This window comes from Oryctolagus cuniculus, chromosome X (assembly GCF_964237555.1).
Source record: "Oryctolagus cuniculus chromosome X, mOryCun1.1, whole genome shotgun sequence".
NCBI lineage: Eukaryota > Metazoa > Chordata > Mammalia > Lagomorpha > Leporidae > Oryctolagus > Oryctolagus cuniculus.
This window is the reverse complement of record NC_091453.1, coordinates 68,923,829-68,946,963: the sequence shown is the minus strand read 5'-3', so window position 1 is coordinate 68,946,963 and position 23,135 is coordinate 68,923,829. Positions and strand designations below refer to the sequence as shown.

General features: G+C 38.0%; 1 protein-coding gene across 4 annotated transcripts in view; it reads right to left on the bottom strand.

Annotated features, from left to right (window-relative positions):
- Nucleotides 1–23,135, bottom strand: part of HMGN5 (high mobility group nucleosome binding domain 5) — a 68,508-nt gene that overhangs the window by 32,955 nt on the left and 12,418 nt on the right. For 2 of the 4 annotated variants that reach the window (XM_008272973.4, XM_051827380.2), the window contains exon 2: nt 13,897–13,941. The exons of the other annotated variants lie outside the window; for them this stretch is intronic. The gene's annotated coding sequence lies outside the window, so the exon portion shown is untranslated. The remainder of the gene's footprint in view (nt 1–13,896; nt 13,942–23,135) is intronic. 4 annotated transcript variants of the gene reach the window in all.

Here is a 23,135-nt window from a genome sequence, read left to right as displayed (position 1 = left end):
GGAGGAGAGAACTTCCACTTTGACTATGACCTTGTCTAAATAAGAGCAGAGTTGGCAAACTTAAAAGGCCTCCATAGCCTTGGCAACTCATGACAAGAACCTAGGGTGATTACTGATGCCATAAACAAGAGTGTCAATTTGTTAAGTCAACAACAGGAGTCATTGTGCACTTACTCCTCATGTGGGATCTCTGTCCTTAATGTGCTGTACATTGTGATTTAATGCTATAACTAGTACTCAAACAGTATTTTTCACTTTGTGTTTTTGTGTGGGTGCAAACTGTTGAAAGCTTTACTTAATATATGCTAAATTGATCTTCTGTATACAAAGAGAATTGAAAATGAATCTTGATGCGAATGGAAGGGGAGAGGGAGTGGGAGATGGGAGGGTTGCAGGTGGGAGCGAAGTTATGGGGGGGGGGGAGCCATTGTAATCCATAAGCTGTATTTTGGAAATTTATATTCATTAAATAAAAGTTTAAAAAAATAAAAAGTCCTATGTAGGTGTTCCAGCATATAGCCCAAGCTGACATCATAGCTCATAGCTGAGAGCATCAGCTGCCAGATATGGGAGTCACTGAGGCTTCAGATTGTGTTAACCTTCAGTTTTGAGTCTTCCCAAGCTGAGGCCTCAGACACTGGAACGTCAACAATCTGTCCTTACTACGTCTTCCCAAATTCCTAACCCTAATTTAGAATATTTGAGAATTTTAAAAAATCAGCTGTTGTATGCCACTAAGTTTGGGTCGTTTGTTACATAGCAATGGTAACCGGAATAGTACTTGATAGCCAGCACTCTTCATTCCTAAATCAGGTCTAGTCAGATAGGTAGAATGTTCTACTAGATAGTTTGGCTATCTCTAGAGTTTTTTATTGGGGGTGTCATTTTTGCTCAGTAGGTTGAGTAGTTGGCTAGAATGCTGACATCCCATATTAGAATACTAGCTAGAGTCCCAGCTACTCTGCTTTGGATCCAGCTTCATGCTAAGGTGCCTGGGAGAAGCACTGAGGATGGTCCAAGTACTTGAGCTCATGCCAACATGGGAGATCCAGATGGAGTTTCTGGCTACTGGCTTAGGCCTGGCACAGTCCCAGCAGTTGTAAGACATTTGAGGAATGAAGCTGCGGATGGAAGGTCTCTCTCATGCACAGGCTTGCTAGATTTTGTTCTTTCTGTCTCGGTTTCTCTGTCTCTCTGTCTTGAAATAAATAAATAAATCTTAAAAATTATTTAATTATTTATTTTATTTATTTGAAAGGCAGGGAGAGAAAAAAGAGAAAGAGAGACACAGAGAGAACTTCCATACACTGGCTCACTCCTCAAATGCCTACAGCAGCCACAGTTGGGCCAGGTGGAAGCTAGAGGATGGAAACTCATGTTGAGTCTCCCTCATGGATGGCAGGGATCCAAGCATTTGAGCCATCACTGTTGCCTCCCAGGGTGTGCATTAGCAGGGAGCTGGAAATGGAAGTGGGAGTAGAAGTGGAACTTGAACCCAGTCACTCAGATATGGGATGCAGAAGTCTCATATCTTGTGTTAACTAACCACTGTACCAAACATTTGCCCCCTTATTGATAAACTTTTGATAACTTTTAAAGTTTCTTGTATTTTTAAAAGATTTGCTTATTTATTTGAAAAGCAGAGAGAGAGAGAGAACAATCTAGCAAGCTTGCATCCGCTAGTTTACTCCTCAAATGGCGACAGCAGCTGGGGCTGGACAAGGCTGAAGCCAGAAACCCAAAATTCCATCCAGGTCTCCCACATGGGTGGCAGGGACTCAAATGACTGTGCCATCTTCTGCTGCTTTCCCAGGCACATTAGCATAGAACTGAATCAGAAGCAGAGCAGCCAGGACTCAAACTGGCACTCTGATACGGAATGCCAGCATCACAAAATCTGTTTGTTTTAGTCTGGAAATAGCATTGTTATGGAAAACTCATTGCTGCTTGGGCTAGGAGTTTCTCAGAGAGATATAGCTCTGGAATATATTAAGACCATCAAACAAGTCAGTCTTCTTCAATCTTTTGATCTTCCTAACATATCTCATAAGTATCAGTAGCTCACTGTAGCAGTGACTTTTAATGTAAGGGCAGAAGGTATATATCAAACTCTACAGGGGAATTGAAAAAGGAAGTGTGTAGTTTGAAAAAATTCCAAACCCTGGAGATTCTTCTGAAATCTCCACTTGAGATTCAGTGATTGGTACACTAATATCCTCCTGAGACCTGAGACAGGATATTGTGTAGGCTTCCAATTCTCAACAGCCAGGGGCATCACAGAGAACTAAGAAAATCACTGGGAACTGAGATTATTTTACATGTGTTCTTGGGTTACAACATATGACTCTGGAGTTTCATATTTGTTTAAAAATTAGGTCATTGGGTTGGTATAAAATGTCAGAAATGCACAAAATCAAATAGAGGGCAAACACAATCAATGCTATTTTAAGGAACAGCAGAAAAGCTGTCTTTAAGTGTTACTAGGCTTTTTCCATCTGTGATCCCTTTCCTCTCAAATAACAGGGCTATTTCAGAAATGCTGAGAGTCTAAAGTTTTATCACCAAAGTTTCATTCAATGCATTTATTATCTCGTCTGACTCACATCAATTTGTTGCCTGATGGGAGGAAAAAAAGATAACAAGTATGTACATAATCAGAAAGATGACCATGTGAGTTTACCTCCCTTTCCTCTAATTCTTCCGTTCTTAATACAGGTTGACATTTTCAAACTACAGCCACTCATTTACCCTTACTTTCTGCAATACTGTATAACTATGTTTCTCTATCTTTGTTATATGTTGTCAATCTTGGAACTGAGATTTCTTTGTGCATTTATCTTAACTTGGGTCCGTAACATTATTTATTTCATTATGAATGCTTCTCATTCCTTTTTGTGTGACATTCTTTCTCCTTGCTTTCACACAAGGTCAATACTTCTCTAATTTCTGGATTACTTTATTATCTATCTTACTAGTTCAAAGTAATTGGCAAATTTGTGGATAAGCTGAAGTCATATGCAGCACCAAAGAAGCTAGAGTGGGAGGAGAGGGAGAATAAGATGGAATTCGGGGTTTCTTTCCAACATTGAGGAGGAGAGATTGAGGTTCTCAGAAAGCCAGAGCCTTGATTATAGGGAAGACCTCCAGAACCCATTTCATTATAACTCTATACTCCTCTACTCTACCAGCTAAACTTTTGAAGTGTTCCCCTGTTTCATTTTAAAGAAACTGATTAAACTGTAAGTTTCCTAAAGTCTAGGATTTTTGTCAGTTTCTTTTTACTGATGTGTCCCAAGTGCTTACAATAGCATCTGGAGTATAACAGGGGCTTAATATAAAATTTTATTGAATGATTAATGAAATTCACATTCTGGCCTAAAGACAGCCTGGTATACTGGAAAGAACATTGGCTTTGGATTGACCATTTATCTGACATCAAGCATTGGAATTACCTAAGAGTTCAGTATAGATGACTTGCTCTTTTAAATGTATATTTTTTTCCTGAGCTGTGACTATCCACTCTCATGGTTTCAATCACCATCTGTAAGTTGATGATACCCACATTTCTATTTCTGCCTTCAATTCCATATATTCAATTATCTACTTGACATCTCTGCTTAAATGACTCACAGGGACCTTGAACTAATCATGTTTAAAATTGAACCCATTATATTTCCCCTCTATCAGCCATTGAAATGAACTGAATCAACCCTGTTGTGTATATAACATTGATTGAGACTAATTTTAGCCTTTTGAAGCCCCAGAATATTATTTCAAGCAGCATATTGATGTTGCATCCTTAACAAAAACTCGCTTTACTTGTACATGTTAGCTTACCAGAAGTTGGATACAATGAGAAACAAAAAATTCAATCTTTCTTTTTTCTTTTTGGGTATCACCCTAGAAAATTCCAAACTTAAGGTCTAGGTTAACTTGAGGTGAGTTCTCTTCAAGTTCTGAGAAGAAGAGTAAGAGGTTGAGAAGGAAGATCAGGATGAAGCCCATGGAATCAGTCTTATATAAATAGAGGCATGTATAAAAGGATCAAATGCCAGGATTAGAACAGAATTTTTCAACATTGGCATCATTGACATTTTGAACAAAGTTCTTTATGTGTTTGGGAGGAAGATGGAGACTGTCTGGTGCATTGCATGATGTTTAGCAATGTCCTTGGCCTCTACCCACTAGGTGCGATAGCACCATCATCCCAGTCATGATAACAAAAAATGTTTTCAGACATTGCAAAATGTTCCTTGACTGGGAAAACTGCCCCCCAGATAACAGCTATTGACCTAGGAGATTGGTTTGTCAGAGATTGATGATTGTAGAAATTATACTAACAGATGATTGATTAATGGGATTATGACTATATCTAAATGTATATATATATATATATATAATGTGTGTGTGTATATATATATATATATATATACACACACACCCTAATGTGGCAATGTGAAAAAGATCTGGAAAATTTTTCATGGACATGGATTATCATAATCACAAATGCTATGACCAGATACAAGATTTCCAACATGGCTTATTAGAAAGCTAGTAAATCACTCTGTTTGTACAACATGAATCACAAAATTCCAATGACTGATTAAGAAAAAATTGCTATATTAATTTATAAGGATAATTTAGAATAAGTGTCTGCTGCCTCTTAACTCCTAATGGAAAGGAAGTGGGTTATATGAAGTACCTTAGACATACTGGTAATCTTAAATTCAGCACTACCTTTGTCAGAGCAGTTGAAGAACATGGATGCTGGCTATTTAAAGTCCCAAGTCACCTGAGTACAGACACTTTGAAAATATCTATAGAAAAGGACTGGTTCTGTGGAGGTGCTATTCAAGTGGGGCTCATGCAAAGTAGACAGAGAGATTGAGAGAAGGATTCATACATTCTTGGGCTCACCAGTCCACCTACATGACCAACAACATCCAAAATGCCCATTTCTGAACCATATCTGGCACTCACAGAATACCACCTCCTGCCTTGGTCTACACTATCTCTAACCATTTGTTTTAGAGAGAGGACTTGGGGCCGGCACCGTGGCTCACTTGGTTAATCTTTTGCCTGCGGTGCTGGCATACCATATGGGTGCTGGTTCTAGTCCAGCTCTCTGCTGTGGCCCGGGAAGGCAGTGGAGGATGGCTCAAGTGCTTGGGCCCCTGCACCCACGTGGGACACCAGGAGGAAGCACCTGGCTCCTGGCTTCAGATCAGCATAGCTCTGGCCAAAGTGTCCATTTGGGAGGTGAACCAACGGAGGGAAGATCTTTCTCTCTGTCTCTCTCTCTCACTGTCAATAACTCTACCTGTCAAATAAAAAAAAAGAGAGAGAGAGAGAGAGAGAGAGAGAGAGGGCTTAATATCACCTTCAGATTAGATGTTACTGGAAATAAGTGGGTGATGATGATACCTGCAAATCTTGGATCTGTGCTACAGAGTTAAAATTAGCAACAAAGACATGCATATGTCATGTCATGCATTGCAGAAATAAGGAAAAGACATTATCCCCAAGCAGGAAATTAGGTCTATTTGGAATTTCCAGAGTACTCTGGGAAGGCAAGACTGTTTGAAAATGTAGCCCTACCTACACATTGTCTCTGTAGTAGCTGTAGGCTGTGATGTCCTGTATAAACCCTTGCAACCTCAACTTCAGTAAACAGATATAGAGGACGTCAAGCTAAGAGAAAAAGGCCTTCCACGCATTTGGGATTGGTGGCTATTCTGATAGTGGACTTCAAATGTTTGGTTTTGTTTACTACTGTCTACAGGTGAAATACATTTTTATGGCTCTTTATAGACCATACATGCATACACACAAATAAATAACAGAGAAAATCTTCATAAATAATTATTTTTCTAAATGATACATGTTCTTATATTTCTTATTCTATACTATTATACTTCATTATTTTTTAATACTGTTTGTGGCCTACGGAGTGGATTTAGCAATTTAATGGGCTGTGATATGCAGTTTGAAAAATAATCTCTCAAGGGGCCAGTACTGTGGTTTAGCAGGTTAAGCTGCCACCTGCAGTGCCAGCATCCCATATGGGCACCAGTGTGAGTTCTGGCTGCTCCACTTCAGATCCAGCTCCCTGCTAATGCTCCTGAGAAAGAAGCAGAAAGTGGTCCAAGTGTTTGGGTCCCTGCACCCACGTGGGAGACCTAGAAGTAGCTCTTGGCTCCTGGCTTCAGCTTGACCCAGGCCTGGCTGTTTTTGTAGCCATTTGGGGAGTGAACCAGCAATTAGAAGACCTCTCTCTCTCTCTCTCTCTCTCTCTCTCTCTAACTAGGCCTTTCAAATAATGAATCTTAAAAAAAAGAAATATTCCTCCAGTTTGACTAAGATTTTACTTTAGGATTTATATTATTTGGAAGTAGTAAGTCAGTTATTTTGTCAAGTTTTGCCCTGGTCTATATGATAGAAATAGAAACATCTGATTTCTTTTTGCACATTCGATTTTTCCCAGATGATATCAGCATGTATGTGTGAAAGCCTTAAGCAATGACTGACTAGTAGAAGACAAAAAAAAAAAAAAAAAACAACTTTGGAACTAATTTGGAGTTCGATTTTCTTTTGTTTTATTTGTCAAGGGCAATTGAAGACATTAAATCCACTGTGAAACTTCTGCATACTGCAAAAGACCTCCAAATTTGGCAGTCTATCAGGAAACAATCCTTAATGGCAAGCCCATAGAGTTAATGAACAAAGACTTCTTGTTTGTAAAACCAGATAGCAGAACTCGTGGGAGCAGACTCCTGGAAAACAAATCTTTCACCCATCATGCCTAAAATTAAAGGGCTCTCATCACAATTGTCTATATTTTAAAAAGAAATGTTTCTGTCTTTAGAGCTTATTATGCAAACTATTCCATGTGAACAATATATATGGGCTGTTATGCAATGACATTCCAGATGATTAATACACAAAAATCCAAAACCATTTCCGTCACGACTCTCATGATAATCATTGTTTAAAAGTTTCTATTTGGTTTTACCAAGAATGCTAGAAAACGATGAGTGAGAACAGAATAAAATGTTTAATGGAGCCAACACGCTATATTCTTAGCATGTGTCCAAAGCTCTCTGACCTTCCTTTTTGGGCATTTTATTTTATGGAAGCTCTGACTGAAGAGCCATAATTTTGGGTGGCTGATGAAAACAGATTCAATAAGCTTTACCTCTCATGTAGCTAAATGCAGTGAAAAATTACAGGAACTTCCCCAGGTGAGATACCTCTGTGATCCAACCCAGTTCTGTCAGTGTTCAAGGGTAACACCAGAGACTTCAAGATGAAGTAATCAACATCATTGTAGATTTTTGGAGACTTTGGGCCTCTCCATCTAGTATAAAATGCATAACAGCTGCACATTTGCACCCCATCAAGTGGAGCTAACATTTGAGGTCTGTGTAAAAGGAGCTTACTGAAAATGGTGTGGCACTAATATGCAGGTATACAAATATGATCTATTGATTACAATTAAATTGGGGGAAATACTTCTCCTATGTCTGTGAGTCCAGTGCTTGAGCACTAAGGCTGGAGGAAGAGGCTGTCCTTTGCTTAAGAAAAGTTTAAAGTCCACTATGTCTGATTTTCATGGGAAACAGAAATGAGTGTAAAGAATGGGCCAGAAGATGAGGCTAGAATGGCTATAATTATAATACATAGCATCTGCCTACCTGTGTCCATATAATTAACTAATGGACAGTGGTTTTTCACCATATGGCTCCTTGACAGAGGCCTCAGGGAGTTCCAGAACAAAATGCAATCCCAGAGTCCTACTTGTCTAGGTTAAGGTGGATCAGGAACTAAAGGGAAAATGTTCATCTTGGAAAAGGTGGCAAATTCATACCAGAGTAACTTCTAATCTGGATCATAGTCTAGTTATATTCTATCACCCTGGATATGCCAGTGGAGGATGTCATAAAAGGGCTATTCGTTATATGAGAATCTGAGCCTATGAACCAAGTTTAGAAGGCCCAGATAAAGGATTGCTTATTTTCCCATTTTTACAAGAATTGATTCCAGAGTGAAGATACACAATATGACATTTACTACAAAGTTTTTACAATGAAGAGAAAATTTTAATATGCACCCAAGCTGTGTTCCATTTAGGTTTTTAACACGTCTGGGTGTATTTGGAGAACTGGTGGGAAAGCAATTCTCTGAGCCTAGTTACCTGAGGGCCAAAGGACATCATGGAAAAGAATTCCTCCTAAGGGGTAAGTTCCAAGACAATGGACCAGCCCCATTAGAAAAGGTGATTCCAATTTCAGCATCAGTAAATAGCACTCAATTGATTAGTCACTGACCCAGCTCATTCATATGTGTGTGTGTGTGTGTGTGTAGACTGGAGGGTCTTTCATCCACTGGTTCACTCCCCAAATGCACTCAACAGCTAGTTCTGGGCCCTGTGGAAGTTATGAGCCAGGAACTCTATCTGGGTCTCCCACACAGGTGGCAGGGCTCCAAGCACTTGGGCCATCCACCACTGCTTTCCCAGACACAATAACAGGAAGTTGGATAGGAAGAGGAGCAGCTGGGACTTAAACTGGCACTCTGATATGAGATGCAGACCTCCCAAGCAGCAGCTAAACCCACTGCACCATAACACCTGTCCTGACTAGAGTTTTTTAAAAAGCAAATTGATTCAGATAGAAATATTATTTGATAATTGTTAGCATAAATCTATTTTACATCCCATATCATGCTGCCTGGGAAATGAAAATCACTTATGCTTATATTACTTTTCTAGTAAGAATGTAAATAAATGTAAAACAGAAAATGAACTGAATATATTAAGAAAATGAAGCAAAATTAGGCATACTCACTTTGTCTAGTAATGTTAATTGCTTAATTTACAAAATTATAAGTGGAAGCACTGAGGGCATAAAGAATAAATCAGGGGCCAGCGTAGTGGTGTAGTGGGTAAAGCTGCACCTGCGATGCTGGCTTCCCATGTGGGTGCTGGTTCATGTCCCAGATGCTCCATTTCTGATCCAGCTCTCTTCTAATGGCCCGAGAAGGCAGAGGAAGATGGCCCAAGTGCTTTGGCCCCTGTACCCGCTTGGGAGACCCAGAAAAGCTCCTGGCTCCTGGCTTTCTTCTGGCCCAGTGATGGCTCTTATAGCCATCTGGGGAATGAACCAGCAAATGGAAGATTTCTCTCTCTCTCTCTCTCTCTCTCTCTCCCCCCCCCCCCGTCTCTCTCTCCCTGTGACTCTGAGTTTAAAAAAGAAATAAACCTTTTTAAAAATAAATCTTAAAAAATAATAAATTTAATGATCTCCCAAATACTATCAATGAGAGATTATCAACAAGACATATCATTGATCAAATATGTCAATTATCAATGAAAGGTTATCAGCTAACTAGTAATATATGCTGAAAAATCCTAATACATCTCAAATCTCTTTATCAAATCTCTCAAATTATTAAATACCATAATAAAATATCATAGATACTAAGTAGTTGCTATGTGCCAAATACTTTATATAATCTACCTCACTCAATCCTCATTGCAATCTTGCATGTTAAGTAATATTATTACCATTTTGTAGATGAACACTACTGAGGCTCAGAGAGACTATGACCCTCTGAAGTATACAACAAAACTGCAGTTTGTGGTACTCTTCTGATTGATTTCAATCCTCATGCTCTTTGTGTTTCAATACGTTGCCTTCTAAGAAGGCTGGTTTTGAGAAATGGAAATGAACCTGGAAAAATGTATATAACAGTCACATGAATGGCACATTGTTATTGTGACTCAGGAGAATCTGTTTTTATTTTAACATCCAATTTGCATATTGCAATTACCTTAAATCTTATTTGATGAATATTAAGTGGTTGATAATATGCACTTTGGAGATCTATATATGAGAAAATGGGATTTTATAAATGAGTCAACCAATGACACTGAAATTACATCTTTCATCACAGAGAAACATGCCTCTTAGGTAAGAAGGAAAATGAATGGCACTGAAATAAAATTTGAAAATATGATTGCAGGAGTTGTGTTTTTTCACAAATATAACTTGTATTTTTTAAATAGAAACTTTTGAACTCTGAATTATATGTCAGATATTAGGTCAGTTCTAGTTATGCATAAACATGAAGAGTTGGTGGAAATGTGGACAGAAATGTAATGGCATGTTTCTAGGCTTGACAAAAATATATATTTTTTAAAAATGCACTCAGTTTTGCCTCATATATTGATGGATGAGAGCCAAACAGCTTATATTCCCATGTATATACTCATGTGAGCTAGTTAATCACATATAGAAATATTAAGAATTTTTCTGAGTTGAAAGTTATTACAACTGCAAACTTAAAAAACATTTCGTTGACTTGTTCTCAGTATTAAAAATAATCCTTTAATGCCTAGCAGTCCTGCATGGTTTGGCATCTGCTTTACTTTTTGTAACTCATCTCAAGTCATTCCAATCCTTGATCATTACACTCCAACCACACAGTTTCAGGGTCATTGTATATACTGTGCCCAAATTATGATACATTACTGAATTTATTTTGTCCTCCTTTTAGAAAATATTTCAAATATAACAATAAGTATATAAAATGAGAACCGATAACAATGTTCACAAGGAAATATTTGAAACATCCTAGATAAATGCCATAGATTTATCAAAAGCAAATTATTTTTATGAATCATGTGTCTTGATCAAATTAAATATGCTAGAAAAAGAGAAATGTTATTTGTTTCTGTAAATTCTCTCTGTGCCCCTCAAAGAATTTGAAAAGATTCTACATTAAATTTCAGAGTGACTCTGTACTTTTCTCTCTGCCTGCTGTTTAGATTTATATATGTAACAAGGAGAAAAGAAGAGGGAGGAAGAATAAAACAAACTTAAGAGACACAACCAAATGTGCTGTTTGAACTTTGTTCTCCTATTTAAGAGATGTTTTTGTTAAAAAAAAAAAAACGAACAAAACTTTGAGGGCCAGCATTGTGATACAGTGGGTTAAGCAGCTGCCTGTGACACTGCCATTCCATATGAGCACTGCTTTGAGTCTTGGCTGCTCTGCTTCCCATCCAGCTCCCTGCAAATGAGCCTGGGGAAGTAGTGGAAGATGGCCCAAGTGCTTGGGCTCCTGTACCCATGTTGGAGACCCGGATGGAGTTCCACGCTACTGCCTTCAAACCTGCTCCAGCCCCACCATTGCAGCCATTTGGGGAGTGAACTAGCAGATGGAAGATCTCTCTTTTATCTGTCTCTCCTTTCTCTGTAATTCTGCCTTTCAAATAAATAAATAAATATTTGAATAAAATTAAAAAACATCTTTAAGATAATCATGAAATACTTAACCTAATCTGGGTATTAGGTACTATTAAGGAATTATTGTTAATTTTGGTAAGTATAATAATGACATGGTGATTATGTGGAAAAATAAGTCCTATTAATTAGATAAGTACACCCAGGTACTGAGAGGTGAATTGACATGATGTCTGGAATCTGTTGCATGTTCCAGCAAAAATCAAAGGAGGGAATAGGCATAAATGTGTTGTCATAACATCCAGAAAACAAAAACAAATGCAGAAAGAAAAAAAGCTATAAAAAGACAAAAAGAAAAGCAAGGTTCATTTGATTATTACCAAGAAATAGGAAAGGCCATTTAAACTAGTGAAACATTCAGACCAGGGACAGGCATTGTGGTGAAGTAGGTTAAGCTGTCCCCTGGGACACCCAGATTCTATATCAGAGCATGGTTCAAGTCTTGACTCCTCTTGCTTCTCATCCAGCTTGAAAAATATTTGTAGTTATCACAGACAAGAACTATTATTCCCAGTTTATAAGTAAGTTCTAGAAATTGATAAGAGAAAAATAAACAACATAATAGAAAAACAGAAAAAGGACATGAATGCACAGTTCAAAAAAATGCAGTATAAATTCCTCATGCATACACAAAGCTCAGTCTCACTGATAATAATAGAAATATGCACTGAAGTACAATGAGAGAGAATTTTCACTTTCAGCTTTGAGAAATAAGCAGTCTCATATTTTCTTTTCTTTTTAAATTTATTTCACAGGTAGAGTTATAGACAGTGAGAGAGAGACAGAGAGGAAGGTCTTCCTTCCATTGATTTACTCCCCAAATGTTGGCTACGGCTGGTGCTATGCCGATCCAAAGCCAGGAGCCAGGTGCTTCTTCCTGGTCTCCCATGTAGGTGCAGGACCCAAGCACATGGACCATCCTCCACTGCCTTCCCGGGCCACAGCAGAGAGCTGGACTGCAGGAGGAGCCACCATGACTAGAACCCTGCACCCATATTGGATGCCGGTGCTGGGTTCATCGGAGGATTAACTAAGTGAGCCACGGCGCCAGCCCCATCACTCTTATATTTTCTAGGATAATTTCCTATAAGGGTTATTTGGTGATATTTTAAAAACACACAACTGAATAGAAATTTTTTAATTATTTGTTTGTTTGTTTTTGAAAGTGAGACAGAGACAGTCAGAGAGTCATTCTATCTGCTGGTTCACTCTTAAATGCCTGCAATAGTCAGAACTGGGCCAGACTGAAGCCAGAAGCCAAGAACATAATTTGGGTCTCCCTGTCTCTCAGGGACCTAAGTACTTGAGCTATCATCACCTGCTGCCTCCCAGGTTGCACATTAGTAGGAAGCTGGAATTGGAAGCAGAGCCAGGATACAAATGCAGGCATTCTGCAGAATGCGGGCATCCCAAGCAGTGTCTTAACCGATGTGCCAAATGCCCACCCTAGAATCTTGTTTTAACGAATCTCTGTGTCTCTCTCATGAGCACAGTGCCTAGCACATGGTAGCTGCCAAGCAAATTGTCTTTATGGATGAATGGATCTTTTTCAGATCCAACTCATCTTATTGAATCTCTTCCCATAGTATCTTGCTTATGTCTACTTTATTGCTTTCATCAGGATCTTGTATTAGAATTATTTACTTGGATTCATTTTTCTTTATGCAATTATGAACCCCTAGAGATTTAGTATGGTGAACTGAGAGATATTAAAAAGTTAGAAATAAATTTTCTACAATTCCTCCTAAGTTAGAAATTACCATTTCTAAGATGATATTTTACTCTCTAGTGAAATAACAGAGCCTCATTAGATGAAAATAAGAATTGAACCTTCAAAAACATCTGTACTCATTACATGCAATTATTCACGGAGAGCTCACGCATCCCAAGTCATTTATTCAAGGTTATGTGGAAGTTTGTTAAGCTGTTTCCTTTTGTTTTCTTTCCAGAATTTCAAGGATTCAATTGAAAGACATTAATGGTATTTAGATAGAATTCCATAGACTAAGTGTAGCATAATATTAAATAGGACTCAAAGTTCCAAAACAAATAGAGATTTTTTTTGCCTAGAGAACATAAACTCTTTGAATACATGATCGTTCCTTTTCAGGCTCAGGTGAAATGCATTTATTTATAGTCATTCATTCAGCGAATATTTTTTGAGCAACTACTATACTAGACATTCTGAATTAATTTGGAATAAATAAAATATGATCTTTGTCCTCAGGGAGGCAGTATAGCACAGTGATTAAAAATATATAGAATTAAATGAACCATTTTAGAAACATTGCTAGTCTCTTTATTAGTTACCTGACCTTGAGCAAGTTACTGAAGTATGGTGCCTCAGCTTTAGTTACCATAAGCCAGAGATAATAATAGTTTTTTTGTGGATTGTTATGAAGAATTAAATGAATTAATGAACATACCTACTTTACACATTGCTTGGCACATAATAGGTACTGCAAAATATTTATTTCCAGTTTTGTATTCAGAAATATAAGTATTCTTTTCTATTGTGCGTCTTTTCATAACAATAGCATCCATGTGCTTTACAGTATGTGTAGTATATGACCATGTTTCAAATACTTACAGACTTGATAGTCACAGATGATATTCTTGTCCTAATTCTCAGCATCTACGAGGCATAGGAGAACAATTTAGAATAGTGAGAAAATTGGTATATTAAACTGATGAACCATTATTACAAACTTAAGAATAGAGGCACAGCAAGCTAAGCTTCCTCCTGCATTGCTGGCATCCCATATCAGAGCACCAGTTTGAGTCTTGACAGATCCATTCCAATACAGCTCTCTGCTAATATGCCTTGGAAAGAGGTGGGGGATGCTTGGGCCCCTGCCACCCACCAGGGAGACCTGGATGGAATTCCTGGCTCCTGGTTTAATCCTGGCACAGCCCTGGATCTTAAGGCCATTTGATGAGTGAACCAATAGGTGGAAAATCTTCCCTCTCTCTCTCTCTCTCTTTCTCATTTACTCTGTCACTCTCCCCTTAAAATAAATAAGTAAATATTTTTAAAAAGATTTATTTATTTATTTATTTGAAAGTCTGAGTTACACAGAGAGGAGAGGCAGAGAAAGAGAGAGAGCGAGAGAGAGAGAGAGAGAGGTCTTCCATCCACTGGTTCACTCCCTGATTGGCTGCAAGAGCCAGAGCTATGCTGATCCAAAGCCAGGAACGTCTTCCAGGTCTCCTGCACAGGTGCAGGGGTTCAAGGACTTGGACCATCTTCTACTGCTTTCCCAAGCCATAGCAGAGAGCTGGATCGGAAGTGGAACAGCCAGGCCTCCAACCGGTGTCCATATGGGATGCTGGCACTGCAGGCAGCAGCTTTACCTGCTGTGCCACAGTGTAGGCCCTCCCAGCAAACTTTTTGATGTGCCTTTGTATTAAAAAGTACGTTGGTAAGGAAATGGTGATCACTCAAACTGAATATGTGTTCACTAAAAATATATTATGCAAAGGCCGGCGCCGTGGCTCACTAGGCTAGTCCTCCGCCTTGTGGCACCGTCACACCGGGTTCTAGTCCCGGTCGGGGCGCCGGATTCTGTCCCGGTTGCCCCTCTTCCAGGCCAGCTCTCTGCTGTGGCCCAGGAGTGCAGTGGAGGATGGCCCAAGTGCTTGGGCCCTGCACCCCATGGGAGACCAGGAAAAGCACCTGGCTCCTAGCTCCTGCCATCGGATCAGCGCGGTGCGCCGGCCGCAGTGCGCCAGCCGCGGCGGCCATTGGAGGGTGAACCAACGGCAAAAGGAAGACCTTTCTCTCTGTCTCTCTCACTGTCCACTCTGCCTGTCAAAAATAAAAACTAAAAAAATAAAAAAATAATCTATTAAAAATAATCTATAAAAATATATTATGTTATCCCGTGTTACTTAAATTAGTTCAGAACATGGAATATTGATTGGATATTACTGGAAAGAAAATTGTTCTGTGACCAAGTAAATTTGGAAAACATGAGATTAAGCAAACTTAAACGTGTCTTCACATGTCTTTATTACAGGACTTAGCATAGCTTTTAATATACTTTCATAATATATATTTTCAATAGGATAACTTGACATATAGACTTTCCCCAGTATATTTGAGCACAAAACTACTGTATGTGTATGTGTATATATGTATTACTTATCAACACTAACCCAAACTAATGTCCTATATAGTTTTGGGTAATTATACTTCTGTATCAATTTCCTTTCTTTATAGGGTTACTAGACTTGCAGAAAAGAGAATGAGTAGACATGTTGTATTCTAATTTTCATAAGGTATTGGAAAAAATTCTATTCATAAAAGGTGGAAAAAGTCTTCTAGATCAGATATCTTTAAATATTTTGAAAACACATATTCTTTCACATCTTGTTAAAGATGTGAAGATGGTATCAAGTATTTTTCATGATAAGTTAATTTTAAATTATTTAAGAATTTTGGGATCTCAGGTGCACAAAAATGGCTTCATTATAATCATTTTCCATAACATACTCTATTCAATCTTTTACATGGACTACTTTTAACTCTATATTTAGTAAATCCGTTTTTACAATATAATAAGTACCTATAAACCAAACACTCCAAACAAAATCTAGGCCCTGATGATAATTTGACACTTAATCATGTATTCTCCTTCTGCCATTACATTCTTCTCGGTTACCTATCCTAAATCTCTTGTTCCTGTTTTATTTAGCTTTACTGTATCGAAATGTATTCTGAAGAAATATTTTGGGTGTTTTTAATATTACAAAAAGGGATTAACCATCTGTGTAATATTCTATAACTTACTATTTTCTCTAAACATTATATTGCTAAGGTTCATCCATAGTGTTGTATGTCTCAGTAGTCTATTATTTAAAAAATTATATTGAAGTGGATAGCATATATATGTGTACACACACATATATATCTCTTAAATACAAAAAGTGTACTCTTCTCTTTAAGAGGAGTTTTAGTTTTATAGTAAAATTGAGTGAGAGGTCCAGAGATTTCCCATATGCCTCCCTGACCCCATACTTGCATAGCTTCCCCTTTCATTATCATCCCTCAACACAGTTTTACATTTGTTAAAACTGGCAATTTACTTTGACGTCATTATCACTCTAAGTCCATACTTTACATCAGAGTTCATTCTTGATGTTATAGACTTCAATGGGTCGGGATAAACTGATAATGACTTGCATCCACTGTTAGTTTCACATACAGTAGCTTTGCTACTCTAAATGTTCTCTGTATTCTGCCTTTTCAGCACTCCCACTCTCTTGACCCCTGGAAGCCACTATATCTATAGCTTTCCCTTTTCCAGCATGTCATATGGTCAGCATCATACAGTATATAGCCTTTTCACATTTGTCTAACAGTGTCGATTTATATTCCTTCCTTTATCTTTCGATGGCTTGAAAGCTCATTTCTTTTCAGCACTGACTAATATTCCATTTCTGGATGCATCAGTTTATCCATTCACATACTGAAGAAAATATTGTGTGCTTCCAAGTGTTGGCAGTTATTAATGAAAATACATAAATTCACATGCAGATTTCTGTGGACATAAGTGTTCAACTCATTTGGGTAAATACCAAGCAGAATAATTGCTGGATTATATGGTATGAGTATGTTTAGCTTTGTAGGAAATTGTCAAACCGTCTTCCAAAGTGTCTAGGTCATTTTACATTCCCACCAGCAATGAATGACAGTTTTTGCTGCAACACATCCTCACCAGTATTCGGTGCTGTCAGTGCTCTGGATTTTAGTATCACTAGTGTTGTTATTTTAAACTTATCTTTTAATTCTATTTTCCACAATATTCAAAGTTTATTTTAGAGGTAGTGAGAAACAGAGACAGATACACACACACACAGAAAGAGAGAGAGAGAGAGAGAAAGATCCCATCTGCTGGTTCACCTCTAAATGCCAGCAATGGCCAGGGTACAGAGCCAAGAGTTGGGAACTCATTCCTGGTTTCCCACATGGTTGGCAGGAACCCAATCTCTAGAACCATCACTATTGCCTCCTAGAGTGTGCATTAACAGGAATCAGGAGACAGGAGCTAGAACCAGAGAGTGAACTCAGGTACTCTGATACAGAATCCCAGCTAATTACCAGGGCAAAAACACACTCCAGTGTTCTAGATTTTGTTAATCCTAATAGTTTTATGGTAGTACTATATTGTTGTTTTAATTTGCATTTCCCTAAACAATTAAGATGTGGGACAACTTTTCATATGCTTATTTACCCTTTAGATATTTTCCTCAGTGAAGTCATTTAAAGTCTTCAGCCCAACTTTTTATATTTTTTTTGTTTTCCTATTGTTGAATTATAAGAGCTCTTTGTATATTTTGGGTAAGTTCTTTATCAGATATGACTTTTTCAAATATTTTCTCCCTGCTGATGGTTTCTGTTTTATTATCTTGAAAGTGTCTTTTGCAGACTAGAAATTTTAAATTTTAGTAATGTTCAACTTATTGATTCATTCTTTCACGGCTTGTGCTTTGCGTATCGTATCTGAAAAGTCATTATCAAACACTGGGTCATCCAGATTTTCTGCCATGTTATCATCTAGCAGTTTTATATATTTGTATTTTATGGTCAGTTCTTTGACTTTTTTTTGACAGTTCTTAAATCTTGTGTCTAGATTTATCTATCTATTTATTTATTTATGATGACATTTCATTGGTTACAATAGACTGCCATTGTTCATTTTCACAGTTCTTTACTCCTTGTTGCACCTGTCAACTTCCCCCTATGTATTTTTTTTATTTTGCTTGAAATGCATCCCTTAGTATTTCAATTAGTGAGGGACTTTTGGTAAAAAAAAAGTTTATTTTTTATTTATCTTAAAATATATTTATCTCACATTAGTTTTTAAGAAATATTTTTGTTGGCTTTAGATTGCTATGATGAAAATTGTATTTACTTATGATGTTCATTTGTTCCAGGGCAGTTTGTTCAAAAGATGATCTTTTCCCCATTTTATTGACTTTGCTCCTTTGTTAAAGATCAATTGATTATTGTTTGTATGTGACTATTTCTGGTCTCATGTTTCTTCTTATTCTGTTATATTCAAATTGTCTGTGTTTATTCTTTTTTTCTTTTCTTTTCTTTTCTTTCTTTTTTTTTTTTTTTGACAGGCAGAGTTAGATAGTGAGAGAGAGAGAGAGAGACAGAGAGAAAGGTCTTCCTTCCATTGGTTCACCCCCCAAATGGCTGCTACAGCCGGCGTGCTGCACCGATCCGAAGCCAGGAGCCAGGCGCTTCCTCCTGGTCTCCCATGTGGGTGCAGGGCCCAAGCACTTAGGCCATCCTCCGCTGCACTCCCAGGCCACAGCAGAGAGCTGGACTGTAAGAGGAGCAACCGGGACAGAACCTGGCGCCCCAACCGGGATTAGAAAAGGGGGTACCAGTGCCACAGGCAGAGGATTAGCCAAGTGAGCTGTGGCGCCAGCCGTCTGTGTTTATTCTTTCACAAATATCATGCTGTGTTTATTAGTGTAGCTTTATAGTAAGTGCTAGTCTTCCAACTTTGTTGTTCCCCTTCAGTATTTTTTTTGTTTTTTTAATGGTATATTTTAAAATTTCTCATTTTCCAAAATGCTGGAATTCCATTCAATTTATTTATCTTGCAAAGAGCTGTTTTGCAGGAATTATTCAATGTTTTAATCATTTTTGTGTTTTCTGTGTACATGTATATCATGTACAATGAATGACATTTAAAATTCTTTTTCAATCATTATGTCTTCTAGAATATCTAGCACATTATTGATGTGGTAGGTATTTATGTTTCATTTACACTTAGAGGAAAAAAGATTTCATCACTAACTATAAAGTGGTTGTTTTAGGATTTTTAACACACATTTCATCAAATTAAAGAAACATCCTTTTATTTCTGTTCAAACTGCTATTTTTTTAATAATGAAGGATGTTGAATGTACCAAATTTTTTTTTCTCCATCTATTGAGATGATTCTGTAATTTTTTTCCTTCCTTCAGTTAGTGAGTCCAATTACACTGATCACATTTCAAATGTTGAATCAACCTTGAATTCCTAATTTTGGGGGAGGTAGTCTCTCACATGGAGCCTGTCAACTCATGCTCAGCCAATAAGAATGGACCTTGGGAGTAGGACTTTTCTTTACCAAAAGTTAAAGAGCCTACAGTCTGTGCCAGGCTTGTTACCTTATAGAAGAATATATTTCCCTCTTTGAAACCCAATAACTATTCCTTTGTTCTGCTAAATGTTTGCATTAGTGGATCTCAGGTATATCTTCAGTTTTCAGGTATTTCATTTTTGGAGGGTAGTCAGAGTCTGTACTCTGAGGCACAAGAAAGGTATTATTAGCCAATTGCTCTAAACAGGATGGAAAGTGGTACCTGCTAGCCATGACAGAGTCCAACTCACCCTATTGAGGCTGATGGGTCTCTCTTCAACATTAGTTAAGTGTTGTCCCATGCACTACTTGACTGAGTTCTGTTTTTCTTGGTGACTCTTACACCAAGATGCAATGGTCGGAAGTCATGGGAATCATTCCCTGGTTTTGGTATTGGTGCAGTATTATGTTTAGCAGTCATAATACCTAACCCATTAATAAAATACTTTTATATAGTGATGGATTTGGTTTGACACTATTTTGATTTTATTTTTAAAGAATCAGAATGATATGATGATTTCTTTTCTTGTAATGTGCTCATCAAGCACAGGAATGAACACTGAGCTGACCTTGAAATTATTGGAAAATATTATTGACTTTGTATTATCAGGAAAAATATGGATAAAAATTAGTATTAGTTGTTTCTTAAAGAAAACATCTGTGTCTGTAGTATATTCTGTGGGAGTACTTTTAATTACATATATACTTTTAAAATTTTCTCATCGTTTTAATTCTATTTAGATTTTAAACCAGGAAGACATTTCATTGGTTACAATAGACTGCCATTGTTCATTTTCACAGTTCTTTACTCCTTGTTGCATCTGTCAACTTCCCCCTATGTATTTTTTTTATTTTGCTTGAAATGCATCCCTTAGTATTTCAATTAGTGAGGGACTTTTGGTAAAAAAAAAAGTTTATTTTTTATTTATCTTAAAATATATTTATCTCACATTAGTTTTTAAGGAATATTTTTGCTGGCTTTAGATTGCTATGATGGAAATTGTATTCTTTTTGCACACTGAAATTCTTTTGATTGTCTTCTGTCTCTCTTTTTTTGATAGCTGTTTTACTATATTCTCTTTGTCTTTCTATTTCAGTCACATCATTTATCTTTCTAAGTAGGATTATTTTTTACTGAGTGCTAGGCATCTAGATGAAAATACTGGACTCATAATGAGGCTCCAGATGATGTTATCTTATTTCAAAGACAAATTACTTTTGCTCTTGTAACAATCCTACATCACCCTAAAGGTCCCTTTGGGATTGATTTTAGTCTTGTATACTGCTTCTGGAGAACAGCTCTTTGGAGAAGTGATGCTCTATGACTTCTGAGTTGACAATATAAAAAGTGATATAATTTATGCCTTATTTTCTGGGATCTGAGTTTTATTATGAGAATATCAACTATCTGAGATTTCTATACCATAAGATAGCTGAAGTCACATGGTGAAACCATGTGTAGTCACTCTAGCTAGTCATTACAGCTAAGCTCAATGTTTGAGTTATCTCAACAAAGGCACCAGACACATGAATCAAGAATATTCCAAATGGCTTCAGGCTTCAAGCATCAAGTGACTCCCAGCTGTCAAGAATTTTTAGCTAATGCTTCCAGTAGAAAAGAAATAAGCAATCACTACTAACTCAAGGAATCTGTGAGGTTAAAAAAAGTTTTTTAAATGTGTCTAAGCTTTGGGGTCATTCATTTCATAGCCATAGCAAAAGGAATAAGTGTTTTGGAGATGTTACTGCGATAAGAAAATAAAACTGAATAAATAATATGATATAGGAAATTAAACAGAGGACTGTCATAATAGAATTGCATAAATAGGAACCAATTATGAAGATTAAGATAAGAGATTGATATTAACATGAAGGTTTAGAAAAATTGTTGGATATAAAGACATCATAAGATGGGTGGATCAAGATGGCAGCTAAGTAGTATACTCTGATGATAATTTCTCTATAAAGACCCCAATTTGAACAGGTATTCATAAACCAAGTCATCTTCACAGCAGCAGAGGACAGAAGAGAGACAGCAGGATGTAGTTTCAGTACAATAATAAAGAAAGACACGTTAAAGAAAGCAAAAAGGAAGGAGTTACCTCATTAGTCCTTCTAGCTTCAAGTAATGCACTGTAGAGACAGATGCTTCACCTACTGCTTGGGACAGGGAGGGGGAATTCAGTCCAGATTTTAGATTTGAAACCCAGTACCAGGTCCACCTTGATAAAAATCAGAGCCAGACAGGGCCCCCACAACCTTTGCTTCCAGCCCAATAACAGCAGCCTGAGTCTTTGGAGTCTCCTTAGCTAGGGGGCGATGGAACTGCCTCCATCACCCCTCTCTAACCTCCACAAGACAGCAGAAAATGACCATTCTCTCAGAAGTAGGGCAGGAAAGGAAACTTGGACCTTGCCTTAGAGTTCATAACTGTGATACCAGGAACCAGATAAAGCCCAAAGGCCTCTATCCTAGGCCAGTGCTCACCGATGGAGTCTCTAGAATTACCCAGAATCAGGCAGCCACCTACACCAGGGTGGCTTGGACTCATTTCAGGTATTATCACTAATCTCATATGGGCCTGGCATGTACCCCTGAGAGTGCTTAGGTCTTAGTAACTTTGAGACCCAAGTATGACCCAGCTCAGTGCGTGCTTGCGAGGCCAAGGGTGCCTTTACCACTTCTCCCATATCCTTGGGCAACAGCAGTGAAGCACAAGACTGTCTTTGCACCCAGTGCCAGACTAGTAAAACCCAATGCTAAGCAGATTATCACAGTCCTTGTCTTTGGGTCAGTTCCTACAGTTGGAGCATTTTAGAGTTGCCTTGGAATCAGGTAGAAACCTGCACTCTAGTGAGATGGACTAGTTTTAGCATGTATCCTCACCAGTCTCACATGGGTGTGGCATGCACCTCTGAGACTGTGCAGGGCCTAGTTACTACCAAACCCAGGTGTGACCTAGTTTAATGCCACCCGGAGAAACCAAGGGACTACCTTTACTACTCCTTCAACCTTGGGCAGACAGCAAGGAATCACAATACTGTGTCTTGGAACTCAGTGCTAGGCTGGTAAAGCCCACAGCAGTCCCTAGGCAAGATGGAACATTTGAATTTATCCTGGTATCATCAACTGGAGGCCTGTGGCCCCAGATGATCAGAATTCTATCCCAGTAAGCATCACCTGTGTCTGATGACAGTGTCTTTGGAATATGACCAACATCAACAACAGAAAATTCACAGCAGTGCAGGCTTTGGTCCTACCCTCATGCTGTGCTGGTCTCAGCAAACTGTGGGCTCTGGGTATGATCTAGTACTGTGATGTTATTGGCAACAGTATTGGGCATCTTGGCCTACCCTAGAACCAGGAGAGGATTTTTAGGGACAGATGATACCTTTTTAGACACTTCTCTTCTAAGTGTTCATTCTGAGCAACAAATTGCAGATTTGGGAGCGGTATGGGCATAGGATGTCCTCTAGGATTGAAACAACACAAGAGTGAACTTGTGGCAAAACAAGACTTTGTGCACCCTGCACTGCTGAAACAGCAGGAGTGTTCTCAGGCTTAGAGAAAATAAGCAGAATTTTTAGGACAGACACAAACTAAACCAGATAACAATGACTGGGGAAATAATCCTTCAATGTAAAGATGACATTGTAAAGACAATTAGGATCAAAACCTTTCA